Source organism: Pygoscelis adeliae, unplaced genomic scaffold, assembly GCF_000699105.1.
Source record: "Pygoscelis adeliae isolate BGI_AS28 unplaced genomic scaffold, ASM69910v1 Scaffold78, whole genome shotgun sequence".
NCBI classification, from domain to species: Eukaryota; Metazoa; Chordata; class Aves; order Sphenisciformes; family Spheniscidae; genus Pygoscelis; species Pygoscelis adeliae.
The window spans coordinates 6,960,987-6,966,986 of NW_008825409.1; the positions used below are offsets into that span (position 1 = coordinate 6,960,987).

At 35.6% G+C, this 6,000-nt stretch overlaps 1 protein-coding gene across 1 annotated transcript in view; it reads right to left on the reverse strand.

The window, feature by feature from the left end:
* Nucleotides 1–6,000, reverse strand: part of ABCA13 (ATP-binding cassette, sub-family A (ABC1), member 13) — a 211,841-nt gene that overhangs the window by 169,113 nt on the left and 36,728 nt on the right. The gene's annotated exons all lie outside the window — the stretch shown is intronic.

Consider the following 6,000-nt stretch of genomic DNA (forward strand, 5'->3'; position numbering starts at 1 on the left):
TGTGACAAAACTCACTGAAAAGTCACAGCCACATTCAAATCAAAACCTGAATGTAGGCAGCTAGGTTAAAAAAGTGTGCATTTATCAGTAATTATAATCAAGCTTGGAAGCCACAAAGAGTCAAATACCTTTAGTTTAAGTACATCACATTTTCAGCTGCTGAAAAGAGAAAAGCTTTTATGCTCCACAGACTAATTATTTTATAGAAAGGAACTTATCAATAAAATTTATCTAAACCTCTAATTTTCCATGAATTCTGAAGAATTTTTTTGCTTTATCGTAATTATTGAAAGCCAAAACATTCAAGTTGACTGACTGATAGCTGAACACTGCTATTTTAATATCTAGAAAAAAGCCCAAAACATGAAATCACAGTGAAAATTGGAATGCTCCAACAGATGTTTCCATTGTGTCGATACTATTTATCAAAAGAAAAAATGTTTACTAGCTCTGTAAGACTGGTCAACATTGAGGTGCATGGAAAAAGGAGCATTCCAATGCAAAGGTCTCAAGTTGAAAATAGCTTCTCCTTAAATATGTTCTCTTTTAATAGTTAAAAAGCAGAACACTACACACCATTAAAAAGCTTTGTGAGGGAATTTCTGTGTCAATTACTGGAATGGCTTCTACAGGAGAGAAACCAAGATGTCAAACATTGGGAAAAAAGGATCCCCCACGTAGAATCTCTTTCATAGACCTATTCAAGTCAAAGAAATACCTCTGCATGTATAGCAAACAAGTCAGGTGATTTTGTTAGTATTACTATGTAGATAAAATAGTGCACACTCTAGAAACAGTATTTAAGACCAAATCCAAATCCTTGCCCTAGCAAATGTATCTGCACTGATCTTTAAAACAAAGTTGGGAAAGAGCACAAAGGAAAAGTGATTGAATATTCAAGATATCTATTTGCATTCTACTCCTTAAATTCCATTTCGTTTTTACTGTAGATATCAAAAATATCTAAGATTTTGAAAGCCCAAACTAGGAGTTCTTTGCTTCTAGAGCCCATTTTAATCAAGCTGCTAAAGTCCCTGTCAAGTTCTGCTTGAATGAAAATCACAACATGACCTCTCTAACAGTGGAGGTAATATTCAAATTGTGCCACTTATAAACTTCTGATTCTTCATCTTTCATTGCCTTGATATGGTTATTTCCATTTGATAGGTTAAACAAGGGATTGCTTTAGCAAAGAGCTAAATAGCAGCATAATGAAAAATAAAGTTCAAAGTCCAGAAATGTAATTTAGAAAGTATTCTTATCTATTAACAGCTGTGATCGCCAGCATAGCATGGTAAATAGTTGATAGCACTTGATAACTGAGGCAGCACTGAACAATTAGGCCAAAGTTGTTCCATGAGGGCTATTTTTTTCTTGTTTTAAACAGAGTGATGATTACATGGTTTCTGTTTCACTGTTCATCTGGACATTAGCAGGGCTGTAATGCAAGTAACTTAGTGACAAGAAGCCCTTGTAACAACACATTGGATCCCTCAGGAGTCCACCACTTTGGTTAGTACTGATAACACACCAGAGATGGAGATGTCTTTTTTTAAATCTTTTGAATGACAGCCACAAAGACATAACTTTCTTTGCAGGATTCTATTTCTTCCCAGTAACACTGAAAAACACCAGCCATTTGGTGAAAAGAGGCAGGGTAATTATGTTTAAGAATTACAAAAGTCCAAAGTGGAGTGGGGTAAAGGATTTCTGGAAAATAGTTAAAGAAAGAAATTACATTGACTAGTTCAACCTTACCGTGCCCAGGAAATAAATGAGGAATAATCTGGTAAGTCTTGCAGAAATGCTAAATAATGACCTAGGATGGTCTCCAAACTGAGCTTTTGTCTAGAACAGAGAGATGCTTCTAGTCCACCTGCAGAGAAAATAAAAATTTCAACATCAAGAGACAGATCAAAAAAAGTTTTTATGAACACATCTATGAACAACTTGATGGACTCCCACTGAAACAACCTGAATAAGTCCTACCAAATTTAGAAGGACTTGAATGTTTGCAGAAAGAGAAATACATTATGTACATTTTAAAGGAAGTAAATATGCAATTTTTATTAAAGTGTTTGATGTTAGTTCTACTGAATTATTATAATAAATATCAGCTTTACATAAGGCATACCTGTATTTTCCTTACAGAACTTCTTACAGAAAAATTCAAACACAATTCCTTACAGAAAAAAGGAAAAATAGAAGATATCTTTTGAATTATACATGAACTGCGGAACTAGTTCAAATAAGATTAGTTTTACTATACCAGAGCGCACTTAGTGCTGTATTCAGCACTGAAAGGAACTTTAGTATTTCTTTTTCCTTGGAATTTCAGTAAAGAGAAAGCAGTTCTGTGAAATTCACTATTACTGCCCAGATAACTGAAATATCGGAACTGTAATAGATTACAAAACCTGGACAAGCAATTCACATTTGAACAGTTAATTTCACTAACACAGTTCTTCAATTAAAAAAGTACTGTTTATTTTTTGCATACATTCCATAGCTGCCCACTTACTGATGAGGTATTCAGTACTTTTCTGATTAGCTCTATAGAGAAAAAGGGCAGAGGAAAAAAAATAAAAATGTGTTCAGAAAAACAGATCTTTAGCAAGAACAAGATCTTTCACAAATCCCAAGAACTAGCTTAAAAAAATTCCATCAGTAACCTAAATCCTTCAGAAGCTGGAAATACAAGTGGTGAAAAAATGGAAGAATTGGGAGCATGGTGAAAATACTTAAAGGAAACAAATAGGTGATATTGGGTGAGATCATTTTTTAGAGCTGTTTGGATCAGCCACATTGTGCCCTGCTCCATAGCTCCACAAAAACATTGAGAAGAGTAACACAAAAATTTAATGAGAAAGAATTCTGAAATGGAAGATCTCTCATTCCTCAGCATAAATCTCAGATATTTCAAAGTTCTCCCCAAATAATGAAAAAATAGTGTATTCCAAGAAAGTTAAGGGCAGATGGGTCAGACCAGCTAGTCTGGTCTCCCATTTATATCCTGAACTTAAGAAGCTTTCCTGACAGAATACTGTTGCAAAAGAAGAGATTCCAACCAGGTTCAACCAGTTGGAATTTTCCCAATAGAAATGGACAATCAGAAAATTTTCCAGCTGGCACTGAAATAACAGCTATTTATTAGAGGCAGGCTCTGTATATTACAAGTTTTCCTTGCTAATGATTCAGTCAGTTGGTGAATCCTAAGGTTGATGGAAACACAAACAGAAACAGACTCACAAATATAAAAATCATCACCTTTTCCCTTTCAGAGGAATACCATGCTCTAAAACAGGCAGGGAACCATCAGAATAAAGCCTGTGCTGTGCAGTAGCTGTTTCCTCACCTGACTGACTTCCCGCAGATCCTGCTTCCTCATTCATGTATTGAGCTACCTCGCATGTCCAACTGACGAAAGTTGTTAAATCCTTCCAGTATGGATTTCCCTCAAAAGCAAACAAAATTTCTTCAAGTGTATTATTAATTCTGAAATGACACAGAAAACAAGGCTACCATGATTAAACCACTGATTTCTTTCAAAGTCAAATTACCTTGTGAACATGTGCCATTTCTCTGTAAATCTCTAGCTACATTCTATTGCTACTTTATGCATACAGGCAGTCCTATTGACTTAGGAAAGAACTGAGGCAGGCAGGCTAATATATATAGCTGAGTCCTTTGCTAAAGAAATCGGTGGCATAGCTATTACATCACTCTAAGCACAACTAGACTTTACTACACAGGTTTTTGAGCAGAAAAAAAAAAAAAATCTAAAAAGCCTTTTAAGAAGCCCCCAACAAAATACTCTAGTTCAAAAAGTAGCATTTTGAAATTGAAAACAATTATTGAGGAATGCTTCCTCTTGTCCTGAAACACACCTTTGCATTAAAAAAATCATTGCTTTGTCCCTGAAAAAAACAAACAATAAAACACCTTTCATAAAAATAGCGCTGAGCTTTTCTTGCTCTTCAGAGTTACTTAAACACAAGCCTCTGTTCCCAGGGGTCTTTTAGCTCTATCAGTGTTTTTGATGCTCAAAAAGGGAAATGTAAAACTAGTCCTCCTGGTGATTTCATCATCATTTAGAAACGTGGAGGGAGGGAAGGCAATCAAACATTGATCAACAGCAAAGGGGCAGGAAAAATGACCTAAATTTTCTAACATCTAAGATGTTATTAATATCTGTGGATTTAATCCCTGCTGCCAATGCAGCTTGTGGAATTTCTGACAGATTCTTGAATGCTTAGAGCTAATAGTTTTACTGCTTTTATAGCAAACTCTTCTGTCAAGTTTCTCATACACATAAGTAATGTAGATAGTTGTCTTCTACACTTGTTTAAGTTTGTGACCTGGGACATCTGTCCAGTATAAATGCAACTTCACATTAAATGCATTATGCTCATGCTTTACATTGCCAAGCAAGAATAATAAAATCCTATCCTATTTTAAAGCACTTTATTGATACAGGGATTTGTCTCTAATATACTCTGATTTAGCACCATTAAAGCTTTAAATCAGTAGAATTACTGAGTCATTGCAAATGACAATCAACTTAATAAAAAGATGAATGGATTTTCTGCCAAAATAGAGGAACAGTGACCATGTGATGTATTCAGAAAGTAACTTGAGGCTGCAATACCCCTCTTAGTGCACTTTCTAACTACCCTCTCTTTAATGTTTTCCTGCATCTCCCAGGAGTCTTTCAGATCCAAGTTTCCAAGCTTCCTGAGCAGCACAGTACCGGAGAGGTATGTACCAGGAAGCAGGCTGAGAAGTAGCAGAAAATGTTTGGATGGGAGAAGATAAAAAGGGAGAATAGGCTTTTAGAATCCTAGATACCTGCCTATGCTCAGCTTATTTCCACCCCTAACCCCCAAAAAAAAGATACTACTACTACTAAAAAATCATCCTCTACCTTCCTGTTTGTGCTTATAGAAAATTGTTAACACTGGGTGGTAATCAAAGCAAAAAGCAGGGTTTGAACCCTTTTATCTATACAGTTACTGGTTATAATACCTTACTCCAGGCTGGTACCAGTCAGGATCTTTAGGTATTAAAATGTATATAAGATACATACAGTGAGAAGAGAAGCTGTTCCTGACAAGAGCTGAAATGGACATGCTCCTCAGATGGTGCCTCTGTGCTCAGTAATTGATTCATTTCACAGTAATAAGCATAATTTTCGGTTAGCTGCTCTTCTATTTCTTGCCATCCCAAATAATCATCCATTATTGAATCTGGCAGGCTCTGTTGTCCCTGAGTTACTTTCTGCAGAAGCAGGACCTTTCACAGTAAAGAAAGCAATATTTGAAACCAATAAAAGGGAAACTCATCTGAGACTTTGGCCCTGCTTAGATTTGTAATATTGATGATATTGAAATCCAACATTAAATGGATTAAATGAACAGTCTTTCAAACCTTTTCAATTTTTTCTGGAAGCCACAGCTACTTAGCATGTCTAAAATGTCACATCCACTCAAGAGACTCCACAGGACCACTTGTGCCTTGCCCCCAAGCACATTTTAATTAGTTTAAATAATCAGTTACCCATCCACTTATTAATAGCAAACACAAAGTAGTAAGCTGCAACCCCTGCTAATTTATTTTATTTTGTAATAGTAAAATAAGTAAGACACTGCAAGCTTTAAACATGAAAAGAATTCAGAAATACTTACAGATTCCTTTAGTGACTGGACTTGGTTACTTAGCTTGAAGGTCACTTCTGAGCCATTGCCAGGGCACACATATATTGGTAAAATGTCAATGTCATCTGACCCCTGTGGAAGTCTCAGGGTCTTCTCAAACACTCTAAGCACGTCATTGCACATATAGGAAGCATTGCTCATCAACATCTAAAATGTAATTAATATACTGTCCCTTTACAAATGAACTCAGGGTGAAAGAAGATATTTAATTCACACTCCATATTAATTCTCACAATGAAATGTCAAAAGACAAAAAAGTACAAAGTAAAATTGGACCAAAATCCTG